Source organism: Coenobita brevimanus, chromosome 62, assembly GCF_032717465.1.
Source record: "Coenobita brevimanus isolate Jiangsu-jjx chromosome 62, ASM3271746v2, whole genome shotgun sequence".
NCBI lineage: Eukaryota > Metazoa > Arthropoda > Malacostraca > Decapoda > Coenobitidae > Coenobita > Coenobita brevimanus.
Genome location: NC_137015.1, coordinates 34,056,553 through 34,076,569, shown reverse-complemented (window position 1 = coordinate 34,076,569; position 20,017 = coordinate 34,056,553). Strand labels below are relative to the sequence as shown.

Below are 20,017 nucleotides of genomic sequence, written 5' to 3'. Positions count from 1 at the left end.
AGATAGACAGCTTCGAATCCAATCCCTCAGCTTGGACGACAAAAACGCGGCGTCGCCGCTAGTCCACTCCGTGAGTTGGCGACCATGGCTGTGGAACCCGCAGGCAGAGAATAGAAAAATGCAATGCACTTTTTATGTTAGTCACCTGCCTTAAACGGACATTGGTTAAGGTCATAAAGAAAAGCGAAAAAGGTATGTTTTGCATTGCTGCAACCAATGACTCTTTATTCATAATCTTTGCTAAATGTATCCCATATGATCTGTAGAGATAGGCAGAAAAAATTATATATATATATATATATATATATATATATATATATATATATATATATATACAGTATATATATATATATATATATATATATATATATATATATATATATATATATATATATATATATACAGTATTTGTATGTGATATATATGCAGACATACATATAGAAGCAGATGGTGGAGGCGAGGGCGAGGGCTGATCTCTGAAGGTGTTTCAATATGGCGACCGAAAGTCACGGTCGGTGCGGAGACAGTCCCTCTATGTTATAGAGCTCAGTGTTAACTACTGCTCTCTAACACTCAGTGGACCTAACATTAATGTAGGCAGTATTTAATTTGTAAAAAATGTAATATCTCATTGTTTTAGAAATCACTAAAGTTTGGGGTGACAACATTTTTGATCTAATTAAGTGTTGGGTGAACGTTTGTGACTCCTTTCTGAGAGTAGGCAATAGCATCATCAAGTAGCACAGGTTTTATAAATTATAGCATGTAATTTACTTTATTATTATAACAGAAATATGGGGGCGATCTGCATTAGAGTTAGAGGTCTTCCTATGAGCTGCCAACACACAACAGGGAGACGGGAGTGTGTGGAAGCGGTGATGTGTGGTCTCGGCTTGTGTCCAGCCTAATGTAAGTATGACCTCTAATCAGATAAACTTGAGCAGACACAGTCCACGTATGGTATCACCTGTTCAGGATAAAGGCAAACATCTTTGAGTATAATGTGCAGCTGTAAGTTTTCTTTTGATTTATCGATAGGCATAATCGAAGCCTTAGTTTTCATTAAGGACCTTTTATACCAAAATAAGCCACCTCAGCCATTTTCAGAAGATATAACATTGCTGGGGATGATATTTATTTCCTTGGTTCTATTTTCGTTTCAACCCCGAACAGAATTACGAGTTTTGGGTCCATTTTTTTCGGTATTTTAGAAAATTCTGACCCTTTTCCATGACACTTTTGTCGCAAATTATTTGTATTTTATTCCTGGTTTGATTAGGTTAGGTTATCATCAAGAATAAATAAAAATAATTTGCTTTACTCCTGAGGTTTGATTAGGTTAGGTTATCATCGAGTAAATGAAAATAATTTGCTTTAGTCTTGAAGGTTTGGTTAGGTTAGGTTATCGTCAAGAGTAAATAAAAATAATTTGCGACAAAAATGTCATATGTTAGAAGAAAAGTGTCTTGGAATTGTCTAAAATACCGAAAAATGGATCAAAAACTTGTAATTCTGTTAGGGATTGAAACGATAATTTTACCATTTCCTTTATTGCCATTTCGTCAGCGGGCAGTCTTACCATAGCCAGTGGATTTGTGCTATCATGTAGTATATGCCTGTATGTGTCTTTCTGTGTTCAAATGAATATTTCTATTTTTTATGATTATTTTTAATTTCCATGATCTTGGGTTAGGTTAGCTTAGGTTGAGATAGCTTAGCTTAACTTGTCGGATGAGCCAGAAAGGACCATCAGGGTAAATTAGGTTACTGGTACTCTAGTTAGGTTAGGTTAGGTGGCAATCAAGAGCTTCCGCAGGGTTAGGAGGTAGCTAAGATTGTCATAGTCATATTATGGTTATTATTCCTTTGCACAACAAATGAGGCCTCAGAACACTCAAATGAACTAAAAAAACTATCAAATGGGAGGAAAAAAAGAACAAAAATAGGAAACGTCAATTAAGGAAATATTTACCGAGGGGATTCCAAGGTTTGCCCAGTGGTGGATGCTTTATACACATTACAGTCAATAAATGTGGGAGTTGCTTTTTACTGATGTACCAGTAGTTGACATTATGCAGTATTCTCTTTGATGTTTGCTCACAGTTGAGTATTAAATTGATAATTGATAATGAACTGTCCTTTGAAAAGCATATTGGAGAAAAAAAAAATATCAAGCCAACAGAATAGTAGGTCTTATAAGGAGAGATTTGTGAATCTAAATGAGGAAACATTAAAACCATTGTTCACAGCCTTGGTAAGACCCATTCTGGAATATGCAAGCCAAGTGTGGAGCCCATATAAAATACAAGATATTATTGCCATTGAAGATGTGCAAAGGTGGGCCACAAAATTGATTGCATCATTGAAGGAATTGTCATACTGTGAAAGGTTAAAGAAACTAAATCTACCGACCCTGGTATATAAACGATCAAGGGGGGAGACGATTGAAACATACAAGATATTACAAGGAGTGTATGATGAAGAGGTCTGTTGCAAGTTGTTTACATTACAGGGAAATGAATGCACCAGGGGACACTGTAAGAAGGTGTACAAAAAAAGATCTAGACTGAACATTAGAAAGAGTTTCTTCTGCAACAGAATACTGTAGTGGAAAATTGGAATAACCTCCCAAATGAGGTGGTAAGCGTGGGGAGTGTGATGAGGTTTGAGAGGGAGTTAGGGCATGGAGTAGCCAGGAACAAAAATTTGATTTTAGGGCAAAAATAGAGAAGCTGCCACATTATCACCCAGGTCATAATTCAGTTGTGGAATAGAGATTTATTTCAGCCAAACCGAGCCAAATCAATAATGATAAGCTTGGAAGCTTATTATGAGCCGGGTCTCACAGGCTGAATAGCCATCCACCTGGGTGTTTATCTGTGAACCTGTGAATTAAATATTTTGTCTATAATATACTGTTACCCCAAGAGGAACATAAGGACCCATGGTGGTATTATTTTGTAATTGCACTTAACTAAGAGAGGTTATAATTAATATGTTCACCATTAAGTTTATGCAGTTATAACCCGCTGCATCCCGACTAATTTTTCACCACTGACCCCTTCCCCCCCAATCCCGGCAGATTTTCTTTTTTTCTTTCTTTTTTTTTTTTTTTGACTCAAACCTCCATGTTTTATGAGATACACTGGAAAATGCTCCCCTAAGTGCTCACCTGAGCTTAGAAGTGGTCTAAACAAGTGACCTTTTAAACACCTGGTACCGTGTTCTCTGGAGCTGTTTTCAGGTGTCGCGTTTTCTGTGGTGGCAGTAACCATTGCAAACCACTCAGAATAGGTAGTTATCTGTTCTTTTGGTACGAATTTATATGTAGTACAAGAATATTGGTTTCACGCTATAATACAGGTGATATAAGCGTTGTTTCACTCACTGAACACATCAACATACCGCACCTTTCTTGATGATGTTACCTCCTCATCACTTCTGCTTGTTTCTTCCTCTGAGGCCACATGACCTTTGTCTTCCACATCATTATCGATTGAGGAATCACTCTCGCCTTGAATTTTGTACCATGGAGCGACATGTCTTTACTGGCCAGGTCACTCTTAACAGATGAGTTGCCGAGACAATGGTGTGTGGTTGGGGGGGGAGGTCATGTGGGGTAAGGCAGTGTCCCCACCTGGTGGCGAGTAGAGAAAGGTGTCCCGCATATACGTACCAAAAATCACATGTGAAATTTTAAAAATGTGCAAATGACAGACCTCGCACTTGCAAAACATGTGGATACGTTATCGGGACCGAGCATGACAAAATGTTGCAAGGTACTGATACTAAAATGCTGGGTATAGTCACAGAGGGCATCACAACACCCCCAGGAGGAGCCTATGGAGGGCAGGCAGAGCGCGGCCCGACTCTGGGCGACAGGGATATAAGTCTGCCCAGGCCGCGCTTCACTATGACCCGGAACTCGCCCGCCGCCACTATAGCAGGAAACAGAGACTACCTTTCGGGCGAGCTGACCCTCGACAAGATCAGGGTGGAGCTACTTCCTTAGCTCCAAGCAGCACCCCAGTGACAATGAGCAACCGCGCCCTTTGTGAGACGGCCAGTAGCCGCTCAGACTTTCAGGAGACGGCCAGTAGCCGCCGGAAGGCCTCCCAGAGACGCCCGTTCTGCCCTACAGGAGACGGCCGGTAACCACTCCCCCCTGAGAGCCACGGCCTGTAGCCAGGCTTAGGTGATGGCCGGTACCTGCGCCCTGAAAAGGCCAGGCTACACAGCAGGAGATGGCCAGTAGCCACTCCCCCGTCAGGTGCTACTCTACCCCCCTACAGGAACCAGCGATGGCCAGTAGCCACGCTGGGGAGAGAAGGGTACATCCTCTCTCCTCCTGTAGTTGCCTCAGAGAGCAAGACACAGGTGACGGCCGGTAGCCGCACTTGTTGGCAGGAAATGGCCGGTAGCCACTCCTCATCGGCATGTCGTCCTCCACATGGGACTTCGGCGACGGCCGGTAGCCGCACTTCGCCTGCATCCCTGTCAGGGAGTCGGGCCCAGGTAATGGCTGGTAGCCACGCCTACGACGAAGGGACGGCCAGCAGCTGCCCTTGTATCGTTGCCCACAGGAACCCAGTGACGGCCGGCAGCCGCGCCAGGGAGGAGCACCAAAGCCCCTCGCCCCCTGTGACTCCACTACTAGAGGGCATTCTGCCATCAGACCTGCCGACAGGCAGGGGCGCAGATGACCCTACTGTTCACCACCAGCGAGACCCGTGGAGAGGCCCTATGCTATCCCCAGGGTTATTCTTCGCCCAGCCAGCTACAGAGGGACCCTACCTGACAGACTCCGATGGAGGCCGACGCCACAGCTGACGGGGCCCCCAGGCGAGGCCTTTCTTCACCCCGATGCAGATGACACTCGTCCTCCATCAGGTGCCTGAGTGAGTGCTTTTGGGAACTCTTCGGCCCCAGTCCCGAGGGCCGTACTCCAGTTCCCACCCCCGACAGTGCGGGGCCCTTCGCTGCATGCAGCCCCGAAGAAGAGAGGACGCCCCTACGAGTGATCCCGTGGCCGCAGGACACAGAGGCCCCTGCCGAAGCTCAGCCCCCATCAGGAGCTGGGCTGTGAGCTCTCCCGCCACCCTCTGCCAATACCGCCACCCTACCCAGTCCTGACAGTGAGCGACAGTGGAAGTGCAGTGACAGTGAAACAGTGACCTAGACACTGGGGCAGTGTGTTAAGATATTAGAGGGAAAGTAAGCCTAAGATCTATCAGTGCTATAGTGATAGAAGTGTAGACCAACAGTGAAACAGTGAGAGAAGCTGAACAGTGATTACAGTGACCTCAGTGAATGTGTATCTCGGCCCTAGTAATATAATTCTTCCGCGACATAAGACCTATAGGCGAGCTGCCCGTTTTAATCACAGTGGAGATTTTCCTCAAAGTAACAGTGACCGATTCCCCTGCCCAGTACCTTAAGTGCTGTTCATTGTGCTATTCACTTTTATCCCGAACTATTGTCCAAACAGTATCCTGCGAGATATACCACCCCTGATCGCAGTACATGTCATATAATTGTCTTATAATTGTCTAGATTCCTATTTTGTGACGTCTGCCTGTTCCACATTTAGAATTTACCAATATACATGTAAGGTTGTTGCCCTGAGTTTTTGTGGCCTGTGTCTTTCTCAGTCTCCTAAGCTCCAGTCTAGAAAGGGAGCCCAGCTACATAATAGGCATTCAAGGGACAGGAAGCCGACCCTTAAACACCTAGCATAACAGATACGCTACCGGGACGCAGTGAGTTAAGCAATTTGTCTTCTTTATACATCCATCACAAATTACCTGTATAGTAGTTAGTAGATAAGGAGATGGGGGGGGTCACTTAGCTTGTAGATCTGTTCATTATCACATCTTTGTTAATTTATATGCCTCTGTGGTACAGTGGTAGAGTGCGTTTCGCACGCTGGTGAGCGCGGGTTCACCTCCCTCCAGAGTTGTAAAAACTCAGACTTCTGGGGGTAGGTTTTTTTTTTTTTCAAGAATACTCCCCCAGTATCCCTGCGTGTTGTAAAAGGTGACTTAAAGGGTTGGCGGAGGGTTAGTGCCCCTCCCCGGAAAACAACTAACTAAAAAGACAAACAATAAGCCTGGGACAAGGACTGACCAAAAGATGATGACCAAGGACCGGACAAAGGACATGGTAATCGGAATGTGGAATGTAAGGGGAGCACTGAGGTGGTTTGCCCATGTGGAGAGGATGGAGGGTGAGAGACTGACGAGGAGAGTGTATGCGAGTGAAATGGAGAGGGGGAGAGGGAGGGGGCGGCCGAGGATGAGATGGAGGGATGGAGTGGAGAGATACATGAGAGAGGGGGGTGTGAGTTGGGAGCAGGGCAGTGAAATGGTGGGGGACAGGGTGACGTGGAGGCGATTTGTTTGTGGCCAGCCCATACGGGATTGGGGCGTTTGGCAATAGATAGATAGATAGTAACTTTTTCACTGCCATGCTCACTTCCCTGTTTCTTATCACAGCTTTCAAAGAACCATCAACCTTTCTTTCTTGCTGTACCGGTACCCTTTCAAGCACTTCACCCTCTAAACGTTCATCCTTACTCATCACACTTAAGTACTTAAATCTATTCACATTTTTCATTTCCTCCTCATCCAACCTCACTGTACATTCACTGACTTCACTCCTCTCGAAGACCATAACTTTACTCATCCCTACATTCATATTGAGAGTGGGAGAGTGTGTAAGATTGTTATTATTATTATTATTATTATTATTATTATTATTATTCATTCATTCATTGCCAGACGCCATGTATCCCAAACGGGGTGGCCATGGGCTTAGAGTTAATTGTTTTACAGGGAGGGGCACTAATCCTCCACCAACCCCACTTGACACGTAGGGATGCCAACAGCATCTGGTGTTCCCAGGCGGTCACCCATCCAAGTACTAACCAGATTATTATTATTTTACTACTACTACTACTGCCACTGCTACTACTAACACTAATACTACTATTATTATTAACCATTGACTATGTTGGGTGGTAACCATATAACTAAAATATGGCACCTGGTGGTTTAGTGGGTAATTAACCCTTTAACCGCGGGTGTCATTCCAGAATGACGTTGCAAAAACTGGACCAAACCGCGGGTGTCATTCTCGAATGTTTGTGAATATTTTGAATACCCCACATTTTTTCTGTGCGCCAATTGTTTCAAGGGAGAGTAGCTATTAAGTTCTTTCACTCCAGCCAACCCCCCACCTCCCTCTTCCCCCCCCTGGGGCCCCACCTCCCACCCCCTGGGCCCCCACCCCACCCCTGACCAAGCACGCATCAGTATCTGTCCAGCTGTGTGAGTGACAACACATGCTGATGTGGCAGTGAAGTGCAGGCAATTACAGTGCCTTTAACCTGCCTTAGTGAACACAGAGTGGGTGTTTATCATATGTGCAGTGTTCATATATGTTTATAGTATTATTATCAGAATGTGATTGGCATTTGGTAATGGTGTGTGAGCGAAAAATAGTGATTACAACACCGCTGATGTGGCAGTGAAGTGCGGGTAATTACAGTGCCTTTTACCTGCCTCAGTGAACACAGAGTGGGTGTTTATCGTATGTGCAGTGTTCATATATGTTTATAGTATTATTATCAGAATGTGATTGGCATTTGGTAATGGTGTGTGAGCGAAAAATAGTGATTACAACACCGCTGATGTGGCAGTGAAGTGCAGGCAATTACAGTGCCTTTTACCTGCCTCAGTGAACACAGAGTGGGTGTTTATCGTATGTGCAGTGTTCATATATGTTTATAGTATTATTATCAGAATGAGGTTGGCATTTGGTAATGGTGTATGAGCGAAGGTACAGTAATGGTGTGTGAGCGAAAAATGGTGATTTTACACCCCTCACTTCTAACGGCACTGCCCGTCCTGTGAAAGTCAACAAAGTCATGAAACCTACATCAATGGAAAGCTGAAGGTTAGTACTTTCTAATGTTACCTTATTTTTTTCTCTAGCTTTATTCTGTGCAGAGTTATTAAGGTTTAAAGGTTTGTTTACATTTGGCTGAAACCCCCGCGGGAGAGGACAGTCAGGCCTAAACAATACCCGCGGTTAAAGGGTTAAGGCACTCCAATCAGATTGAGCCCTTGGAGGTTAATATCCAAGGGGTGGTTGGGGTTTATTGCTCATGTAATGCCAGTCAAGGCTGAGTGAGGCTGGTCACTCTCATCTTAAATGTCAGGACGAACTTGCCTAGCCCCTGGCTCCTACACTACTCATGGGGCACCACAGTATTAGTTGATGAATGAATTATTATTATTATTATTATTATTATTATTATTATTAGCATCATCATTATTATTACTATTATTATTATTATTATTATTACAATTATTATTACTATTATTATTATTACTATTATTATTATTACTATTATTATTATTATTATTATTATTATTGTTATTATTATTATGGCCAAGATAAAGCTGCAAAGAAAATGGTTAAGGAGACGAAGGGGAAGACAGGAGGAAACAGCTCCTGTGAGAAGAGTGGAGAATTTGCAAGATAGTGAGAAAATGGCAGAGTATAAGAGTATAGTGGAAGAAAGATTGGGAAGGTTATGAGCTAGAGCAGATGGAAGGGGTGGAAGACGTATGTAAGATATTCACGGAAGAGATAGGCGCAGCATGTGAGGTGGTTTGTGGGGTGAGGAGGAGATACAAGGGTGTGCAAGGGACAGCATGGTGGAATGATGAGGTGAAACGAGCTATGGAACAAAAGAAGAAGGCATATAGTGAATGGTTAGCGAGTAGAGGTAGGGGAGAAGATGAGAGAGAGAAGAGAGGTATATGTGAGCAGGAGAAGGGAGGTGAAGAGACTGGTGAAGGAGAGTAAGAAGAAAGTGGATGAAGAGTTTGGGAGGAATCTGAGTGTGAAATGGAGGGAGAGTAAGAAATTTTGGAAGGAGGTAAAGAAAGTAAGGCAGTGTGAAAGGGGATATAGTAGGGAAGTGAAAGATAGGAATAATATATTGTTGGTGGAGAAGAGAGAGAAATTGAGGAGTTGGAAGGAGCACTTTGAGGATTTGTTGAATGTAGAGAGTGACAGCAATGCGAGTATAAGTGGTTGGGAAATGGCTGGGAGAAGAAGAGATGAGAGGAGGGAGGAAGAGATCAGTAGGGCGGAAGTAATGAAGAAGATCAAGATGGGAAAGGCCCCAGGAATTGATGGAGTGTGTGGTGAAATGCTGAGGTATGGAGGTGATATTGTTGTGGAGTGGATATGGAAGTTGTGTAGATTGGCTTGGGAAGAGGGAAGGGTTCCAGAGGACTGGAAATCAGGTATAATTGTTCCTTTATACAAAGGAAAAGGGGAGAGGGAAGTATGTGGTAACCATAGAGGTATTTGCCTTCTTAGTGTGACTAGTAAAATATATGATAGAATACTCATTGATAGGGTTAGGCATATGACAGAGGAGCTAGTTGGAGAAGAACAAGGGGGATTTAGGATGGGAAAAGGGTGTGTAGATCAGATATTTGTTCTAAGATGTTTAGTGGAGAAGTATCTAGAGAAGGGAAAGAAAGTGTATGCTGCCTTCATGGACTTGGAGAAAGCTTATGACAGAATAGATAGGCAAGGTATGTGGAAGATATTAAGAATATATGGGATGGAGGGGAAATTGTTGAATGCTGTGAAGAGTATGTACTAAGGAGCTAGGGCTATGGTGGTAGTGGATGGTGAGCTGAGTGAGTTCTTTGATCTCAATGTGGGACTGAAACAGGGTTGTGTGATGTCTCCATGGCTGTTTAATATATACATGGATGGGGTTGTAAAGGAGGTGCAAGGTAGGGCAGTGGATGTGGGGGTGGCTCTAATGAATGAGGGTGAGATTTGGAAGATTCCGGTGTTGCTGTTTGCTGATGATACAGTATTGTTGAGTGAAGAGGAATGGGAGTTGCAAGGTTTGGTGAATGAATTTGGGACAGTGTGTAGGAGGAGGAAGCTGAAAGTTATTGTAAACAAAAGTAAAGTTATGGTGTTTGAGAGGAATGAAGTCACAGAATGTACAGTGAGGTTGGATGGTGAGGATATGGAGAATGTGAGTGCATTCAAGTACTTGGGTAGTGTGATGAGTAAGGATGGAACTTTGGGGGATGAAGTGCGTGAAAGGGTACAGCAGGGAAGGAAGGTTGTTGGTTCACTGAAAGCAGTGATGAGAAATAGGGAGGTGAGTATGGAAGTTAAGAAGTCACTGCATGATAGTATTGAGATCCCTACCCTGACGTATGGAAGCGAGGCGTGGACCTTGCAAGAGGGGAACAAGTCAAGAGTGAGAGCAGTGGAAATGAGTTACTTGAGAGGAGCATGTGGAGTGACATGGAGGGACAGGTTGACGAATGAAGAAGTGAAGGAACGTTGTGGGGTGGATGTGAATGTGGTTGAGAAGATTAGGAGAAATACACTGAGGTGGTTTGGACATGTGGAGAGAATGGAGAATGAAAGACTGACTAAGAGGGTGTATTTAGGTGAGGTGGAGGGAGGAAGAGGGAGGGGTAGACCGAGGATGAGGTGGAGGGATGGAGTTGAGAGGTATATGAGGGAGGGTAGTCAAATGGTGGGTGACAGAGCGACTTGGAGGCGTTTTGTCTGCGGCCACCCTTTGCGGGATTAGGGCGTCGGGCTATAGATAGATAGATAGATAGATGATTATTGTTATTATTAATTTTAATTATTTTTAAGGTGATGCTGAAGCACCTTAAACCCCAGTTGTCTAAATGTTCTTAAACCTGAGCAAAAATGAGTAGTGGTAAGATCAGGGAAAACGTGAGGGTAATAACATTTCAGAATTAGAAATGTGTGGAGGCTTTGAAAATAAGTGAAATATCGTGAGGTTCATAACATTTGAAACAAGAAAATTGTAGAGGGCTTTAAAGGAAAAATATGAGGTTAATGAAATTTAGATATGAGAAATTATCACCACCTTTTTTTTCTGGTTTCAGTTAAAAGCAAGGAATTGTACTGTTAGGACTGCTGCACTTTCAACAGGCAGTCCCCATTAAGGTGTGCAGAAACCTCACCAGTGTCACCAAAATTGTTCCTCTCAGGAGCTCTCACACATACAAGTCAATGCATGCCTCCTTGGAATGCATATCACATACCCCCAAACCCCTTCAGCCGTCAGAATGCAGGTACTGTAATCTAAACATGTCTTCCTAACTTTTTGAGGTATGCATTTTAGAAGAATGGAGAAACAGAAGAAACTTGAAGGAAAAAAGGGAACAAAAGAGGGGAGGGAGAAAGGAAGGGAGAGAAGTGAAGAACTGAGGGAGAAGAGAAGAGAACTGAAGGGAAGAAGAGGAGAAAGAAGAAGAATGGTAGCAAGCCATACACATGCAGATAATAAGTTACTGTGAAAAATTAATATAGGCAAGGGTAATCTGTAGTATATACGATGGAAGGATAATATGGAGTGTTAGATTTCATCTGTATTAATCCAGCCACTCCATGGCTTCATTACAGCTGTTAAGTTTCTACATCTCTGACTGTCAAGAATCTCTAACAGTTGGTAATATGATTGTCAACAGTAAACAAAAATGAGAATCACCGTCATCACATCCAGCTCTGCATATAAAAACTATATATACCATCAACATTTGAGTTGTCTGTGTCTTGAGCAATGTTGTGTGCAGTAGTAGCCTACGTTTGACCTTTCCAGTGGCATTTGACTATTTAGATCTTGTACTCTAGATAGCCATTGATTATTTTATTCAGTTGAGAGAATCCCAATTGCATTAAAGGGTTAAAAGCCATCTTTGTAATCCTTGTGTTTAGGATTATATTGCATATTGCAATGTGTGTTTTGATGTCTAAAAATGGCCAAAAGACTGCAGAACACTGCCAAAATTAGGAGGGGTACTTTTTTTTTTTTTTTTTTTTTAAGTGATAGGTGGGGGCACTCAGCATCCACTCACTCAATGTAGTGCTGCTCTCAGGTCCCAGTCCTTTCCTCTCTCCCTTCCTTGCTGTTATGTCTTCCTTCCTTTCATTCTTTCCACTTCCTTCTGTCTGCGGGTGACTCTACACTGAGCGACAAGCCAAATGGTTTCCTGTACACCCGGAAAGCATGTACTGTGCTGGGTGGTAACCATATAACCAAATTATGGTGCCTGGTGGTTTAAAGGGTAATTAAGACGCTCCAGTCGGATTGAGCTGGTGCAGGTTTATATCCAAGGGGTGGTAAGGGTTTATTGCTCATGTAATGCCACTCATGGATGAGTGGGGCTGGTCACTCTCATCTTAAATGTCAGGACCAACTTGCTCAGTCCTGGTCTCCTACGCTTCTCATGAGGCAACACTGGATTAGATGATGAATGAATGAATTAATATTGTTTTCTTAGTGTTTAGGATTATATTGCATATTGCAATGTGTGTTTTTATGTCAAAAATAGTCAAAAGACTGCAGAACACTGCCAGAATCAGGAGTGGTACTTTACATATTGGTAGGGTTTTTTCATTTTTTGTTTGTTATGCATTATTTTCTCAGTTTATGATTACATTGCATATATATATTGCAACATGTGTTTTGATGTCCAAAAACAGCTGAAAGACCACAGAATACTGCCAAAATTAGGAGGGGTACTGTACATTAGGTTGGGTATGGGTATAGGTAGGGTATGGGAACAGTAGAGATATGGCTTTGTATCCAGACATTGGCCTGTATCTGGTCATACCTTTGGCTCTGTTATGACAGATAATCGAGGGATTACTGTATATTCAGTACTGTATATATGTATTAACACACACACACTCACACGAAATTGCTAACCCTGTACGTATGGCATAGTAATGGAGAAACATGGGCAAGATGTATAACCTTTATTGGGTTCCAGTAAAACTCTAGTGTATTAAGCTGCAACACAGCGTCAAGGTAACAACATTCTTTCACACAGAGTCTGGTAAACACTGAATGAAATTTTCTGTAAAAGTAGTTTTTGTGTTTCTTTTGCCCATATCCAATATCCCGATATTGACATTAAATACTGTACTGAAGTCGGTACAGTATTGGAAAAAAATGCAAATACTGATGATATATCAGGTCAGCAAATTGTATTGGTTACAGCACAATATGGGGAGTAGTTTGGGTGGGTGGGGACACACAGAGCAGGATCCAATAGGGGCAGAGAGAGGTGAAGAGATGGCATGGGGGGGGTTCCTCCCCACATCCGGGAAAGGGGTCAGATCGTGCCTCCCACCACCCGATCTCATAGTTTTGATTGACTAGGTACCGCTGTCATCATGAAAGTGGTGGGGCTTCCACTTGTGGGGATTTGGTAGCCAGTCTATGATTGCCTGCAATAGGTTTTGATGCACAAAATATGGCTGCGGCCGATTGCCTCCAATAGGTCACAACGCACAAAATATAGCTGCAGCCGATTGTCTGCAGTGGGTCTTGTTAAAATTTTGATTGTTAAAAACGGCTTTTTTATAGATTAAGCAGCACTCTCATATATTTACCTTGCATTTACCTTTCATTTATATGTCTATCTATCTATCTATAGCCCGACGCCCTAATCCCGCAAAGGGTGGCCGGAGACAAAACGCCTCCAAGTCACTCTGTCACCCACCATTTGACTCCCCTCCCCCCAACTCACCCCCTTATGTACTGAAGCATTATTTTGTCAAAGTTTATTTTGGAGTCTTGATTCCATCTATTCTTTATATTTCTTTTCAAAATTATCTAGCATATTTTGGGAAAATGTATACAAAGATAACAAAAAACATCTTGGTTTTTATAATAATGTTTATTTTATACATCAACTAAATGCTGAGCACATAAATGCCATACATCAAAATAATGGATCTGGAAAAAGCATACAACAAAGTAGACAGAGAAAGATTGTGGAAGGTTTTGCACATGAATGGTGTAGATGGTAAGCTTCTAGTTGCTGCCAAGAGTATTTATGATGGTAGTGAAGCATGTGCATGGGTAAATGGGCATCTAAGTGAATGGTTCACAATCAGTGTGGGCATGCAACAAGGTTGTGTGATGTCCACATGGTTGTTTTATATCTATCTATCTATCTATATATATACAGGGTGTCCCATAAGTCTGGACCCATAGGGAAAAATCAGTAAAATTACAAAACAGACTAAAAATTCATCACATAATCCGTTCAAAGTGTCCGCCATTGTGTCGCACACATAATTGAAGACGCAGTCTTCTCTCTAGTCAGTGACATGGGTTACCTGCAACATAATAAAAAATATTAGAAATCCCTATGAGTCCAGACTTATGGGACACCCTGTATATATGAATATATGAAATGACGGGGGACAATTGAGGCGTCTGGCAATAGATATATATATATATATATAGCCATCCATCCATCCATCATCCAATCCTACATTGCCCCATGAGGAGCGTAGGAGCCCGGGGCTAGGCAGTTGGTCTCGACATTTAAGATGAGAGTGAGCAGCCTCACTCATCCCTGAGTGGCATTACATGAGCAATCAACCCCAACCACCCCTTGGATATAAACCTTCACCAGCTCAATCCGACTGGAATGCAAAATTACCCACTAAACCACCAGGTGCCAAAATTTGGCTATATGGTTACTATATATATATATATATGTACACACACACACACACACACACACACACACACACACACATATATATATATATGGATGGAGTGCTGAGTGAAGTAAAAACACGAGTAATGGAACATGTATATAAATGAGTATAATATATATATATATATGGATGGGGCGATGAGTGAAGTAAAAACACGAGTAATGGAGAGAGGCACGGCGTTGGTAATGAGTTGTGATGGATGGAATATCTCAAGCTTGTTGTATGCTGATGATGCAGTACTACTTGCAAATACCGAACAATAACTTGGTAGATTAGTTTTGCTGATGTCTGTGAGCATCGTGACTTGAGAGTAAATGTGGAAAAGAATAAAGTGATGGTTACTGAGAGAGAAAGTGACTCCCAGTGTGATGTTACAGTGAATGGAGAGAGACTGGAATTGGTAAGAAAGTTCAAGTACCTGGGTAAAGTGATAGAAAAGAGAGGAAAATGTGAAAAAGGTGGAAAGTTGAGTAACACAGGAAGGAAAGTAGCTGATACTATGAAGGCCTTGATAAGGAACAGAGGCTTAAATGTTGCAACTTTAACATATGGATGTGAAACTATGGTATGGCATGAAAATGAAAAGTCAAGAGTGAGAGCAATGGAGATGGGATTGCTGAGGAATGTATGTGGAGTACAGAGAGTGGATAGGACACAAAATAATGTGATTCGTGAAAGATGTGGGGTGAGGAAGTCTGTGGACACCAGAACTGAGGAGAATGTACTGGGGTGGAATGGTCATGTGAAGAGAATGGATAACATTAGTGATGAAAAAAGTATATCTGTGCAAATCTGAAGGAGGGAGGAGGCGAGGTAGGCCAAGGAGAAGGTGGAGGGATATGGTGGATGACTGTGTTAGGAAGAGAGATATGGAAGTCGGTAAGGCTAGGGGACTGACAAGAGATAGAGCTGGCTGGATGAATGTTGTGAGAAATGCATGATCAGGGAGTTGGCACCTATTTTTAACGTGACAGTGTCCGAATTGACTATCAGATACGTTTATGTGAAAGTACAGAATGTGGTGAATGTTTTTGGCGTATCAGATAGAGCCAGGATTCCAGGGGTTTGAATGATAAGTGAATGGAAGCGTGGCCCATTGGATTGGGCAAACCTGGGCTGTCTGGATGTTGCTACTCCTCATCCTGCCATAGGGTGGGAAAGGAGGTCCGGATGATGATGATGATGCTATATCAAAATAAAACAATATTCACTGCATACATAAATATACTGTACCTGTACTGATCAGCAGTATATGCATATGTGTTCTGGATTAATACACATGTAAACAGTGTTTCAGCTGAAGAAGAGTACATAAATCTTTAAAAAAAATATATAAGAAATAAAAATAAAATTATACTTAAAACTGCTAACTGACAACTTAGTGACAGTGGGTAATTATTATAAAAGAAATCTGGGTAGAAGTGTCAGGATTGTGTTTAATCACAACAATTTAAAGTGAACTGATGAGCACCTCTTCCCTGAACATTAGGTGCATTAATTACACATACATGCTGAAAGGGTACCCAGCACTCTTCTTGAAGGTGGTTACTCTTGGGAAATCTTTTCCAGTGCTCCAGTATGGACAAGACCTGTGGGATGAGACCATCATTTATTATTGTCATGTTAATAATTGCCAGTGGCACTGCACAATAAGGTTGCACAATGGAAGGTGATAGGTAAATTTTAGTTTTCTGAAGTCATGTGCTGACAAGCTGGGATTATATTATCTTCAACCTAACCTGTTCAGGATATTACACAGTAAGACATGTGACTGCACAGTTGTAGGAAACAAAAAATTTTAGGTCTGTACATATTGTGTATACAGTGTTGCACTAATTAAAGCCTATAATGTAATCATGATACTGAAATAAATGCCAAAGTAAAAATGAGAGTTTATTACTGATTTTTAAAAATCAGTGGTTAGTCTATCTATCTATCTATCTATAGCCCAACGCCCAAATCCCGCAAAGGGTGGCCGCAGACAAAACGCCTCCAAGTCACTCTGTCACCCACCATTTGGCTCCCCTCCCCCCAACTCACCTCCCCCTCCCTCATATACCTCTAAACTCCATCCCACCACCTCATCTTCGGTCTACCCCTCCCTCTCCCTCCCTCCACCTCACCTACATACACCCTCTTAGTCAGTCTTTCATTCTCCATTCTCTCCACATGTCCAAACCACCTCAGTGTATTTCTCCTAATCTTTTCAACCACATCCACATCTAACCCACAACGTTCCTTCACTTCTTCATTCGTCAGCCTGTCCCTCCACGTCACTCCACATGCTTCTCTCAAGTAACTCATTTCCACTGCTCTCACTCTTGACTTGTTCCCCTCTTGCAAGGTCCACGCCTCGCGTCCATACGTCAGGGTAGGGATCACAATACCATCATGCAGTGACTTCTTAACTTCCATACTCACCTCCCTATTTCTCATCACTGCTTTCAGTGTACCAACAACCTTTCTTCCCTGCTGTACCCTTTCACGTACTTCATCCCCCAAAGTTCCATCCTTACTCATCACACTACCCAAGTACTTGAATGCACTCACATTCTCCATATCCTCACCATCCAACCTCACTGCACACTCTGTGACTTCATTCCTCTCAAACACCATAACTTTACTTTTGTTTACATTAACTTTCAGCTTCCTCCTCCTATACACTGTCCCAAATTCATTCACCAAACCTTGCAACTCCCATTCATCTTCACTCAACAATACTGTATCATCAGCAAACAGCAACACCGGAAGCTTCCAAATCTCACCCTCATTCATTAGGGCCACCCCCACATCCACTGCCCTACCTTGCACCTCCTTTACAACCCCATCCATATATATATTAAACAGCCATGGAGACATCACACACCCCTGTTTCAGTCCCACATTGAGATCAAAGAACTCACTCAGCTCACCATCCACTCGCACCATAACCCTAGCTCCCTCGTACATACTCTTCACAGCACTCAACATTTCCCCTTCACTCCATATATTCTTAATACCTTCCACATACCTTGCCTATCTATTCTTCCATAAGCTTTCTCCAAGTCTATGAAGGCAGCATACACTTTCCTTCCCTTCTCTACATACTTCTCCACTAAACATCTTAGAACAAATATCTGATCTACACACCCTTTTCCCTTCCTAAATCCCCCTTGTTCTTCTCCAACTAGCTCCTCTGTCATATGCCTAACCCTATCAATGAGTATTCTACCATATATTTTACCAGTCACACTAAGAAGGCAAATACCCCTATGGTTACCACATACTTCTCTCTCCCCTTTTCCTTTGTATAAAGGAACAATTATACCTGATTTCCAGTCCTCTGGAACCCTTCCCTCTTCCCAAGCCAATCTATACAACTTCCATATCCACTCCACAACAACCTCACCCCCATACCTAAGCATTTCACCACACACTCCATCAATTCCTGGGGCCTTTCCCAGCTTAATCTTCTTCATCGCTTCATCGCTTCCACTACTTTCGACCTACTGATCTCTTCCTCCCTCCTCTCATCTCTTCTTCTCCCAGCCATTCCCCAACCACTTATACTCACACTGCTCTCACTCTCTACATTCAACAAATCCTCAAAGTGCTCCTTCCATCTCCTCAATTTCTCTTTCTTCTCCACCAACAATCTATTATTCCTATCTTTCACTCCCCTACTATTTCCCCTTTCACACTGCCTTACTTTCTTTACCTCCTTCCAAAACAATTTCTTACTCTTCCTCCATTTCACACTCAGATTCCTCCCAAACTCTTCATCCACTTTCTTCTTACTCTCCTTCACCAGTCTCTTAACCTCCCTTCTCCTGCTCACATATACCTCTCTCTTCTCTCTCTCATCTTCTCCCCTACCTCTACTCGCCAACCATTCACCATATGCCTTCTTCTTTTGTTCCACAGCTCGTTTCACCTCATCATTCCACCATGCTGTCCCTTGCACACCCTTGCATCTCCTCCTCACTCCACAAACCGCCTCACACGCTGCGCTTATCTCTTCCGTGAATATCTTACATACGTTTTCCACCCCTTCCATCTGCTCTAGCTCATACCTTCCCAATCTTTCTTCCACTATGCTCTTATACTCTGTCATTTTCTCACTATCTTGCAATTTCTCCACTCTTCTCACAGGAGCTGTTTCCTCCTGTCTTCCCCTTCGTCTCCTCAACCACTTTCTTTGCAGCTCTACCTTGGCCATCACTAAGTGATGGTCCGAGACTCCATTCCCCCACCCTCTCCACACCCTTGCATCCAACACTTGTCTTCTCATTCGCTCATCCACACACACGTAGTCTATCATTGCCTTTCGTTCGACAAGTTCACCATCTATCCTTCTCATTACTCTCCATGTATACCGGTGGATCATCTTATGACGAAAGTAGGTGTTGGCTATTGCCAACCCCTTACCAGCACAGATGTCCACCAAAGCACTATCATTCCCATCTACTTCAGCTGGCACACCCCACTGACCAACCATTCCATCCACTCGTACATTCCCAACTTTGCCATTCATGTCTCCAATCAACAGCACTCTCTCGCTCCTCTCAAAGTTGTCCATACATGCTTCTACTCTCGCCCAAAACTCATCTTTCACTCTTGCCACTCGATCCTCTGTTGGAGCATACACACATACAATCGCCCATGCTTGTATACCTACTTTCATCCTCACCCATACAATCCTTGCACCCACTGTTCCATACTCTCTTATATTCTCCTTCCACTTCTTGCTTATCATCAGACATACTCCCTCTCTTGCCCTCTCATTCTCACTGACTCTCGCACATATACCTACACCGTATTCCCATTCTCTCACCCTTTCACCTTCCCATTTAGTTTCAGTCAATCCACATATATCCACTTTTGCATCCTCAAGCACCTGGACAATCTCTCTCTCTTTCACTTCATCATTCACTCCTCTCACATTCCATGTTCCTACTCTCAGAATGTCCTTTGTCCGTTCCTTAGTTGTCAACGTATGGTCCGTCCGGGTCCGAGGCGCTTTATTTGCTTTTTTAGTTAGTTCTTTTTACGGGGTGGGGCACTAACCCACCACCAACCCTTTTAGTCGCCTCGTACGACAAGCAGGGATACTGGGGGAGTATTCTTGAAACCCCCCTACCCCCAGGGGGTAGTGATTAGCAAAATATTTCACTTACTTTAATAAACATGCCATGTCTTTCTGGGGGGGGGGGGGAAATTGAAGGAATCAAGACACCAAAATGAAATTTTGACAGAATAATGCTTCAGTACAGTACATATAAATGCATAGTAAAAATATGAGAGTGCCTCTTGACTGTCATCGTAGTGAAACTATCCATATACCTATATATTACCAGACACCTTTATCCCATAAGGGGTGGCCACAACAAATCGCCTCCATGTTGCCCTGTCCCCTGCCATT

General features: G+C 42.9%; 1 long non-coding RNA gene across 1 annotated transcript in view; it reads left to right on the top strand.

Annotated features, from left to right (window-relative positions):
• The first annotated feature begins 838 nt into the window (after positions 1 to 838).
• Positions 839 to 20,017, top strand: part of LOC145404122 (uncharacterized) — a 67,335-nt gene continuing 48,156 nt past the window's right edge. Inside the window, exon 1 of the long non-coding RNA XR_013898111.1 lies at positions 839 to 909. This is a non-coding gene — a long non-coding RNA (uncharacterized LOC145404122). The remainder of the gene's footprint in view (positions 910 to 20,017) is intronic.